The following is a 12,113-nucleotide window of genomic DNA, read 5'->3' as shown; positions in this document are numbered from 1 at the left end:
GTTGGATTAAAACAAAATGTGCTCCTCCGGCCAGAGACCCAGGAGATCATGTTGAAAATGTACTGAGCTAGAACAGAGGATTTCTACTTTGGAATCAAATATGCATGCCCTTCCATCAACGACAGATGAACTACGAGAGGCATCTCATGAAGTGAGTACAGCAACTACTGGAAATGCAGAGAATGTAACCCAGCAGTCTAATATCACTGCTAATAGAGCAGATGAATGCATCGACCTCATAAAGGGAAATGTGAGTACAGAGCCTTGGCACAGGCAAGGTGCCAGACCAAAAAACAAAAAACGTAATACAAGAAATGTAATTACCTCAACACCAGTAAATTCAGATGTTAAATTCAGGCCTCGTATCAGAAATACAGACAGATCAGCAAACTACTACAGGGCTTGTGGTCCTAAGGAAAGCCCACAGCCCCTAACACTATGGAACAGATTTGAATGCCTCCGGGACGTGAGAGAGGAATTTCCCAGGGAAAAGACCCAAAGCAGGCAGCAATCAAACCACAACAATAGAAAGATGGGCACAGACAAGAAGCAGCACTCGACACCTATTCATCCCACAACCCTCGTTCTAGGCGACTCTGCTGTGAGACATATAAATGGGGAAAGGATGATTGTATGTTGTTTCCCAAATGCTTCAGTGTCTGACACAAAAAACAAGCTTGCTGAACTGGTGTCAAAATATGCAACTATCAAGCGCATCATTGTGCATGTTGGAGCAAATGACATCTACAGAGAACAGCTGTATGTCAAAGAAGATTTCAAGGAACTTTTCTCTGCCCTATATGAGCTTGGAATACAAATTTTCATCAGTGGCCCACTCCCAGCAGAGGGAAGCTTTGTATTTTCCAGACTATTCAGTTTAAACACCTGGCTCGCAAAAACATGCTTTTCAGTTGGGATGAATTTTATTGACAATTTTAACCTTTTTTGGAATCGCAGGGAATACTTCAGACCAAATAGCACAGAGCTGAGTTGGACTGGGGCCAAGATCTTAACCGAATACTATCACCTCTCTCTCCTGCACCCAACATTTTTTCTCCCAACCTTGAGCCGAGCCTCTGATAAGCGATCAGTGGCCATACAGACGGAACAAGCGGATGACATCAACAACTCAGCTAAACCAGCTGGGCCTGTGGGGCCCTCTGGTAACCACCCGCTAGCCTCCACTGAAATGCAGACCTTGAAGAAACATAAACAACCAGCTCAACAATGCCCAGCCATGTCCACTGGACAACATAAGATGGGTGGTGCTAAAATGACTCAAAGTCAATCACTGGCGTCAAACTCCCTGGAATCTCAGCAAACAGATGGATGTGATGAGCATGAGGAGATAGCACCTATCAAAGCTGCTGAGAGGCTATCAGAAAGGAAGGGTCATGTTGTAACACCAGTACCAATACCCCTCCCCACCTCCGTCGACTCCTTGTCACCACAAAGACACAACAACATGGAATACACTACTGGAATACATGCTGAAAGTGGAGCGTCTGCAACAAACTTCCCAGAACCTCAGCAGGCAGATGGAGACTCTGGATCAATTTTCAACCCCAACCTCCTTGATTTCCCATCACCACCCACACCCAATCACGTCCCCACCCAATCAAACTCCCCAGGCCACACAAACCCCCATAATCTCCCATCACCATCCCCACTCTGTCATCCCACCACTCACTCAAACTCCACAGGATCCCCTGAATACCCATCACCATCCCCACCCAAGCACATGATGTTCCCTGCAAGAATGGAGAGACTGCTACCAGTAGCCATGCAGAGTTTTACTAGCCCAAGATCATTAGCACCAAAGAAGCGAAGGGCACCTCCACCCCCTCGCCCTCCCCCTCCCCGTTTAGAAGGATCTCTTAAGCAGCAGCAACCTCTTAGTTCATTTTCTCAGCCGGCATATAGCATGGAATGTGCAGTGGAAAATACAGATGGCAGCAGCAGGGGACAATTATTACATTAATACACAGGATTAGATGTTAAAATCCCTTGTGCCAAAATCCAAGGTAAAAACACATTCAGAAGCCCCTGCTCAAGTTTAACTTTAAAAAGCACACTACCCACAAATCCGCCAACAAATGGTCACAAGCACAATACAAATGGCCTATCCAACAGCAGTAGCCTATATAGTATGCGGCATGTCATTGGGGTTATCAAGTGGGCACCCTCATTCACCGATGTTTCGTTAAGTTCGGCCCACGACACCTCATGAAGGCTTAACAGTGAAACCAGTGTCCTGGAGACACTCCCCTCCATGCTGCCACCATATTACCACATTGAAATATCCCAATACCCAAAATACTCTTAACCAGCCCAGGCATGGTCAAGGTTGGCTAGGTTGGTCCGTCCCGTTGATGTGGACTGAACCATAACCATAAAAACCTTGGCCAACCAACCATCACCCTAGTCACAGCCCATCACAAACACAAAACAAATTAGCCAGTTACCTTAGCCCGTTAGCTTAGGCCCCATCCCAAACACAAAACAAATTAGTCAGCAGTTAGCAGTTAGCTTACGCCCCATGCTGCCCCATATTACCACAACAAGCATCCAAATACCCTTAACCAACCTAGGCATGGTCTAAGTTGGCTAGGTCGGTCCGTCCCGTTGATGCGGACTGAACCATAAACCATAAAGAACCTTAGCCAAGTACCATCAACCTAGGCACAGTCCATCACAAACACAAAACAAATGAGCCAGTTAGCTTACCTTAGCTTGCGCCCCAGGAAGGGTAACTTCTCCTTACCCACGACCAAAACAAATGAGCCAGTTAGCTTACCTTAGCTTGCGCCCCAGGAAGGGTAACTTCTCCTTACCCACAACCATTCGCTTGCCCGTTCTGCTGCTAAAGACATGTTATTAACCACCTGCCTTAGACTTCGACCACAAATGCCCAATTCAGACAGCAAGCCAATAGCAGATCTGGCCACAAACCCACGTGCACCGATTTCAATAGGCCTTAATCGTGCACTCCAACCTCGCTTAGCTGCCTCCTCTGCTATTTCAGTATATTTAGCTCTCCTTAGCTCATTGGCCACTTCCACTCTGTCTTCCCAAGGAACAGTGTGTTCAATGAAGTAAACTATCTTCTCTGAATCCGACCATAGAATTACGTCGGGACGTAGCTTAGTACTCACTATATGTGGAGGTACCGCCATCTGCTGGCCAAGATCAACCTTCATTTCCCAGCCCGCAGCATTTTTCAACTGGCCGGTTTTACACCTGGCCTTCGCGGAACAAGGTTTATCCCCCTGACGTACAAAGTTAATTTGCCTTACCCCTTTACTAGCTGCTAATTAATTGACTTCTCTTCTTTTATCCTCTATTGCCGCTGCCACACATTTCAATACCTGGTTATGACGCCACGTATACCGCCCCTGGGTGAGACTTACCTTGCATCCTGATAGGATATGGTGGAGACTGCCCACACACGAGCAAAGTATGCATTTATCATCCTCACTAAACCATTGACTTAAATTCTTGGGAGATGGGAGCACATCATATGTAGCACCTAACATAAATCTGATCTTACCAGCTTCCATGCCCCATAGATCTTTCCATTTAATCCGTCTTTTTTCCACCCCTTCCCAGTTCACCCACTGCCCTTGTTTTGCCTGCGACACTGCCTTAGTACATCTTACAGCCTCCTCCTGTCTATGCATTTCCTCCACTACCATTTTCCTCTTTTCTCCTGCAGAAGCCTTACTCCACAAGGGTTTACTTGCACCCACCCCTAGACCCCCCCGCCCGTGCTGCACATGGCCCATTATATCTCTATGCTTCAATGCTGATTGAGCATGCTTAACTGCCTGCTCTGGGTTCCACTTCCTCCCTGCATTAACTGTGGGTGCAACTTTCCTCACCACTGGGTCCTTGGACTGAGTAAGAGTCAATTCCAATCTAGCCTTAGCACACTTAAATTCCTCTGTCAGACTAGATATTGGCAACTCTACAATACCCTTCCCATACAAGGCTACACTGCTTAAGCAGCGTGGGACTCCGAGCCATTTTCTGACAAAGGAGTTGATCATTTTTTCCAACCTCTCTACCTTTGACAGAGGAACTTCATAAACTGTCAATGGCCACATTAGCCGAGGCAACAAACCAAACTGCAAACACAGCTTGAGCTTACCTGGCAGCCCCGACTTGTCAATTTTTGCAATACCTTGCCTAGTGACCTGTCTCAAGTCTTCAACCTGTGATTTATCACTAAGGCTTGCATCATACCACCTTCCCAGACACTTCACTGGTTTCTCCAGAACTGTGGGAATCACCTCCTTATTTATAGCAAACTTCTTATCTGTTACCTTCCCTTTAATAATTGAGAGACTCCTAGACTTACTTGGTTTCACCTTCATTCTGGCCCATTGCAGATTACTATTTAACTTACCCAGCAACCTGTTGGTGCATGGAACGGTTGTCGTCAAGGTTGTTATGTCGTCCATGAAAGCCCGAATCGGGGGGAGGCGTGGCCCTCCCTGCAACTTCTCCCCGCCCACTACCCATTTTGAGGCCCTAATGATGACCTCCATTGTCATTGTAAAAGCAAGTGGGGAGATGGTACATCCGGCCATGATTCCCATCTCAAGTTGTTGCCAACCTGTGGTGTAATCAGCTGTAGTAAAACATAATTGAATATCCAGAAAGTATGCTTTTACTAGGCTTTTAATGCTACCTGGGATTCTGAAATAATCAAAGGCCTCCCACAACAGACTATGCGGCACAGACCCAAAAGCATTAGCCAAATCCAAGAACACAACGTGCAGGTCTCTCTTCTCACGCTTTGCTAATTGAATTTGGTGCCAAATCATGCTGGTATGCTCTAAGCACCCGGAGAAGCCAGGAATTCCAGCTTTTTGCACCGTGGTATCAATTAGTTTATTCCTTTCAAGGTAATTTGTCAGTCTCCGTGCCACCACACTGAAGAAAACCTTCCCTTCAACATTCAGTAGACTAATTGGCCTAAATTGATTAATCTCCACTGCGTCCTTTTCTTTGGGAATAAATATTCCCCCAGCCCGCCTTGGGAATACTCTGCTTTTTCCAAACTATCTTCATTAATTGCCATAAAAATCTTAAAACATCTGGTGCACTCTTATACAACCGGTAGGGCACTCCATTAGGTCCCGGGGCTGAAGAGGCCCTTGCATGTTTTATTACTTCTTGTACCTCTTTCCATCAGCAGGAAGTACCATCTCCCTGAACCTCTCCCTATCTTTGTGCACTCCCTCTAAATACTCCTCAAGCTTCTGCTTAGGTTCCAAAAGACTACCACTCTTCTGCATTACGAATAAAGACTTAACAAACTTAAATGGGTCTTTATAGAATGCTAGTCGGGCTCGTGATTTCTTCTTCCTATTTTTCCTAATATTTTCAGCTCTTCTTAGCACTACTAACCGCTCCCTCACATCTGCCTGTAGACAGTCAATACCTTCCTTCTCATCATCTGTAGCTTTTCTCCACTGCTTCTTAAGCTGCCTCCTCTCCTTGATAAGTTTATCTATCTCCTGCTGGCGCCTAGATTTAACTACCTCATGTTGCCGTTTTGTCCTTCTCTCAATAGTCCCAAATCTTTCCTTACCATAGCTATAAATAATGTCTCCCATTTTCTCTAATTTGCTTTCAGCCGTCCCCTTGAGCTGACCCAGGATACTGACCAAATCACTATTAACATCTTCCCACATTCTACATTCTGCTGCACCTGGCCATCTAACCCCAGGCCTATGACCATTAATCTTCTCCCTCCTTGGCTGACTGGCCTCTCTCTCTGCCTCAGTGCTAGAACTTACCTCAACAACAGGGGTACTGATGTCCTGCGAACTGTGGGTTTCTTCCTGTCGCTGAACTTCAACCGACTGACTTGATGCACTTCTTAAGAAATAGCTATCAATGCGGGGACCCTGTGTTCCCTCTACCAAGCACTTCTTTTTCCCTTGATGAATTTTCAGGCCCTTTAGACTTGTAACCTTCTGCCAACCACACTGCCAACTAGTGGCTTCCACAAACATGTTTTCCTTACTCCTAATCAAATTCGTTCCAGGGTCAGTAACCATGTCTATCACAAGTGAGTCATCTTCCGCCCCTGCTCTCGCTGACTCTAGGGGTATTTTTTTCATTATGTCGTACTGTAGCTTAGTAGGGTGCAGCCCATAGCTTAGTGAAGCCTGGGCTACTGCCACAATGAGCTGCTAACCCATTGTAGCCCCGGCGGGGTCTATAATGGGTTAGACCCCGCCGGGGCTACAATGATGATATTATATGATGACTGTATTGTATGATATTCTCAAGGTCCCTGCAATATAAATTGGTACTGACAGTAGTTTTGAGAACATGCCGGGACCCAGTAATCCCATGACATTCTCTATTCCTGTATTGACAAGAAATAGAACACAAATGCATCGAGCTTATAGGGTAAACCAGTCCAATCTCCTACCCGTACCACATCAACCTCAGATTTCCCCCATAGATCATATTTCCCCAACACTTACAGCAAAACTAGCACTCCTAAATATCAGATCTCTTTCAAACAAATCATTCTTAATTTATGATCTAATTTGCACACACAACCTTGATTTTTTACTTTTAACGGAGACATGGTTAGATCAAGCAAACAGTGCTGCTACTCTCATCGAATCAGCTCCCCCAAATTTCAGTTTTTTGAGTGCTACCAGAGCAAATAAAAGAGGTGGGGGGATAGCCACAATTTTCAAGACGTCTTTTCAGTGCAATCAGTCGTCATTCAGTGACTTTACTTCATTTGAATATCTGTGTGCATGCATTAAGTCTTCTCCTCAGATTTTATTACTGACAATTTACAGGCCTCCAAAACATTCAGCTAAAGTTTTTCTTGAAGAGCTAGGTGAACTGCTATCAGTTGTTTGCATAGAGTTTGACTGTCTTATTATATCAGGGGATCTAAACGTGCATGTGACTCAACATCAGACTCAACATATCTGCTCAATTACAAATTCAACAACCTGAACTTCCAGCAACAAACAGAGGGAAACTAAACTTGATGTCAGAGTTCAGCTTGATAGACTACGAAACACTTGAAAAAACGGTAGCCTTCAGAATCTCAGCTCTTCCACATGTGTCTTTACAGTAGACACTGCCTACCAATTTCTTCAAAACTGTTTTTCACCTCAAATTGTAAATGTATCACTGCTGTCTGACACTTTTCCTAAGTCACTGAAAACAGCTGTTGTAAAGCCACTTCTCAAGAAGAATAACCTGGATGCCTCCATGCTAAACAATTACAGGCCCATATCCAATCTACCTTTTATTGGCAAAATTATTGAAAAAGTAGTCTTTAATCAATTAACCACCTTCCTAACATCAAATGGGTATTTTGATTACTTTCAGTCTGGTTTTCGGGCAAATCACAGCACTGAAACATCTCTCATTAAAGTTTGCAATGACATACGCCTCAACACAAATTCAGGTAAAACATCAGTCCTAGTGCTACTGGACCTTAGTGCAGCACTTGACACTGTTGATCACAATATTTTACTACACAGACTAGAATACTGGGTTGGATTTACAGGCATAGTTATCAACTGGCTAAAATCATATCTACAAGAAAGGAGCTTCCTTGTTGCCATCGGAAACTACCTCAACACCAACGTCCTTGACCTGTGGTCTTCCCAGGCCCGGGGTGGGTAATAGGGAGAATTCCCGGTGGGCCGCTTCACTTTTGGGCCGGTCGAGGAAAAAAAATATTGACATTTGTCACGTTAGTCTATCTTCTCTTAAAGTAGGCTATACACGTTCCGCATTCTGTGCATGACACCATTGCCTCTGTATGGGTTGTAGCCTACCATGTGAGGGAGTTCTCCCCTCCCAAAAAGAGTTGGTTGGGTCCATATCGCCCGTCTTTTCCAAAAGGTTTTCTCTGATAGCCTACGGATAGCCGGGCCGGCCCAACAGGTAGAATGCTGCTAAATGTGCCAAGCTTCCAGATTACAGACAAAAGTGGCAACTGGTAAAGAGAGATAGCCTATAGGCAATGATTAGCCTATTGACAATGTAATTATTGGGCTAATATTGGACGTTTGTCAAGCTATTCGCAAGCAACATATTAAATTACTTTAAAATTGTATCCGATTCATAGACTTTGCAGTATGCAAATATTGATAACAAAACTGAAGCATGATCTGTGTAGGCCTATGCAATAAAAATGGTAGCGTCTGAGCAGCAGATCAACCAGTCGACCACTGAAAATGATGAGCCCGAAATTAGTGATGAGGAGGCCATGACTACAGGGACAAGTAGAGAGGATAATTTATAGTTATTTAATGTAAGAAAGAGCAATTATGCTACATGATAAACATATATGCCTTGTTTGCTCAGAAGAGGGTGTAGTAAAGGAGTAGGCTAAATCACCTAACAACATTATAGCCTACCCATGCAAAAACATAGCCTAAACATTAGTTCAATATGCCTCTTTGTGGGAAGCGTGGGATAGGCTACATTTCAAAGGCTTTCTTTCTTTCTTTCTTTCTTTTTTCTTTCTTTCTGTTTTTGTTAACTTGTGGAATAGTGGAATATTTTTTGTTAACTTCTCAGTTGAAGTGAATTATAACCTTTACACATTTGTTGAACCATGGTAGTAATAAAAACTACAGGATAGTAAAAGCTGAAATTTTGCTTCATTTATCCAATTTCCACCACTATGGAAAACATGGGCCGGTCTTGGGCCTGAAACTCCCGGGCTGAAAAGTGGGCCCACTCCAGCCCTGGGTGTTCCCCAGGGGTCGATCTTGGGGCCACTATTATTCAACCTCTATATGCTCCCACTTGGACAAATCATTCAAAATAATTTAATTTCATATCATAGCTATGCAGATGACACACAAATTTACTTAGCTCTATCACCAAACGACTATGGTCCTCTTGAATCTATGTGTCGGTGTATAGAACAAATCAAGACCTGGATGTCTCAACATTTTCTTCAGCTGAACAAAGAAAAAACTGAAGTAATTATATTCGGAGTGTCTATTCGTACCCCTGGTACGAATAGCCTTGGCCACACAACTGGGCTATTCACACCCTGTTACATAACAACAAAAACATGTTGCTCGCGTGCCCAAAAAACATGGCCGACATTCGTTTTTTCGTCAGCAGAAAGTGAAGAATTCTGAACGGTTTCAGGACTAATATCTGTTCAAATTAAAGTTGAGATGGAAAAGTTGTGTTTTATTTTCATAATCTTTGTTCAGTGAACACATACAACCGTCAGTTAAGTTAAGTTAACCTGCAAACCTCAACTTCTTGTCAAAGCAGATAGTGCAGTGGTTACAGGCAAGGGCTGGCACGCGGGAGACCGGGGTTCGAATCCTGTGTGATGAGTTTTGGCGGAGTGAGTGTGCATGTGTACCAACGTCTCTGGGGAGAAGGCGCGCAATTTGAACAAGAAATCGGTTCTCAAACGGAAGTTTTGATTGCAACAATTAGCTAGTTAATGCACCAGGCTGTAAATAGCATGCAGTACTATAAACACCTGGGTACGAATAGCATCCACTTCTAACTGTACATTGATGCAAACAGCATACCTTATTCAGAGTGTATATTACACAGCTGAGCTATTCACACTCTGTTATGTAACAACAAAAAAACATGTTGCTTGTTTTTTTTATATATTATTACATTGTGTGATCAATATGCCAGATTAAATGCACAGGGGTGCAAATAGCATACACTGATATTTGTACCAGACGAGGTACTAATAGAACACATTGCTGTGTGCACCGGGGTAGAATAGCATACATTGATATTTGTACCAGACGAGGTACTAATAGAACACATTGCTGTGTGCACCGGGGTACGAATAGCATACATTGATATTTGTACCAGACGGGGTACTAATAGGACACATTGCTGTGTGCACCGGGGTACGAAAAGAATTCACTTCTTATTGCACCAGGGTACGAATAGCATACACTGCTAATTGTACCAGGGGTGCAAATAGCCTTACCCAATTATATTTGGTACAAAGGAGGAAAGACTTAGGGTTGCCACTCTCCTTGACACAAAAGGGTTGAAGGCAAAGGATACTGTTAAAAATCTTGGTGTATTGACAGTGATCTAAATTTCAACAGTGACATGAAAGTGATAACTAAATCAGCTTTTTACCACCTCAAAAATATTGCCAAACTCAGAGGGCTGATGTCAAAACATGACTTAGAAAAACTCATTCATGCATTTATCTCCAGCAGGGTTGATTACTGCAATGGACTGTTCACAGGCCTTCCTAAAAAGACTATTAAACAGCTTCAGGTGATACAAAATGCAGCAGCTAGGATTCTAACAAAAACTAAAAGAACTGACCACATTACTCCAATTCTTAAGTCCTTGCACTGGCTTCCAGTAAGTCACAGAATTGACTTTTATAGCACTATTGCTTGTTTATAAATCAGTAAATGGAGCAGGACCTAAATACTTGTCAGACATGCTTCAGCAGTACACACCTTCTCGTCCTCTCAGGTCCCAGGTGAAAAACCTGCTAGTAAAACCTACAGTTAGAACTAAACATGGTGAAGCAGCTTTTAGCTGCTATGCGGCTCAGCTGTGGAACCAACTTTCGGATGACATCAAAAAGGCCCCAACTGTAGCCAGGCGCGCGGGAACCTATTTTTGACCAGGTGTGCTGAATAACAAAAATAATGGATGTCCGACGACCCCCCCCCTCCCCTGGACATGTTTAGGATTTTGACTGCTAAATACGTCATTTTAGTGCGGTGTGTGTGGGTGATAGCGAGAAGTTTTAGAAAAGTCCTGGGCAGCCACAAATTCCAATGTTCCGCGACAGCACTCCGAGTCCACTGCGCCCACCCTAACCCCACAGAAGCGCACTTGACATCATTAGCCTATTTCAGTATAGCTAAGGAAAATTACTTTTCTGATCGTCAAAACCACACCAGAGATGTTAGGCTTTAAATATAGGCTAATAATCAGGCTGCAATGTTCTCGCAAATAATTTCTGAATAGCCTAAAGTGTGTCGTTTCCACAGCAAGTAGGCCTATGTGTCCTAATAATTTCTATCATAGCGACTAGGATAGTGAAACGATTTCACTAGCTATGCATTTATTATTTTTGCAAAACTGTAAAACACAATTAAAGTTTCTTTCAGCTTATCCATGTTTTTTTTTGAACGTGTAAATCACATAGAATATGTAGGCCTATATCAACCGTAGGCCTACACACTTGATCGCTATCACATAGATGAAACCACGCTACGGTTCTTACAGTAACTGACTCAAAAATATAAATAATGTCAGACAGCGAATTAGTAATTATTTAAAAATATATATAATATTTTTTAAAAATCTATCTCCTGCCAGCAGGGGGTGCTGCAGCACCCTCAGCACCCCCCTTCCCGCGCCCTTGACTGTAGCCAGTTTTAAATGTAGACTTAAGACCAAACTGTTCTCAGATGCTTTCTGCTAACTGTGCCGAGTTACAAATTCTGAATCTGCCTTGATAATTATTCTACCTTGTCTTTTATTACTTTTTTTACTACTTTTGCCTTTGTTTTTGCTTACTAATTATTCTTTATTTTTAAATGATTTTACCTTGTGTTTTATGTTTCCTTTTTATTATGATCTTTACCTTTTAACTATTCTTTGACTATGCTTTTATTTGTTATTATTGTTTGGTTTTGTTTATGTAAAGCACATTGAATGACCTCTGTGTATGAAATGCGCTATATAAAAAAACTTGACTTGACTTGACTTGACATATAACTCACGACTGGGCGCCGATAGCCACAGCAGCACACAATAAGATGTTTGTGGCTTTGTTGTGGAATGGCCTGAAACAAATTGGTCAGGGGCCCAGTCAAAGCTGGAAAAAAAAAACAATTACCAAAGTTTTCAAGGCAAGAGAGTTGGAACAATTATGTTCACTCTACTGCATATTCTGTGGAAGGAATGAGGAAGATGAAGATCACGGATAGGAGAAGTTGTAGAGGGGACTGATTGATAATTGTATTTGTATCTCCTTTTTATACTATGTATCATGTGTGTGTATGATATGGACCTGTGTCTGCAATAAAGCTTATATAATACGCTTTCAAAGCTTTTCATGGCTTTTGTTC

Source organism: Alosa pseudoharengus, unplaced genomic scaffold (assembly GCF_046254945.1).
Source record: "Alosa pseudoharengus isolate Yale_2024_CS ecotype anadromous, Long Island Sound unplaced genomic scaffold, YU_APseudo_1.1 YU_APseudo_1.1_scf_18, whole genome shotgun sequence".
Lineage (NCBI taxonomy): Eukaryota > Metazoa > Chordata > Actinopteri > Clupeiformes > Clupeidae > Alosa > Alosa pseudoharengus.
This window is presented reverse-complemented; position numbering follows the sequence as displayed.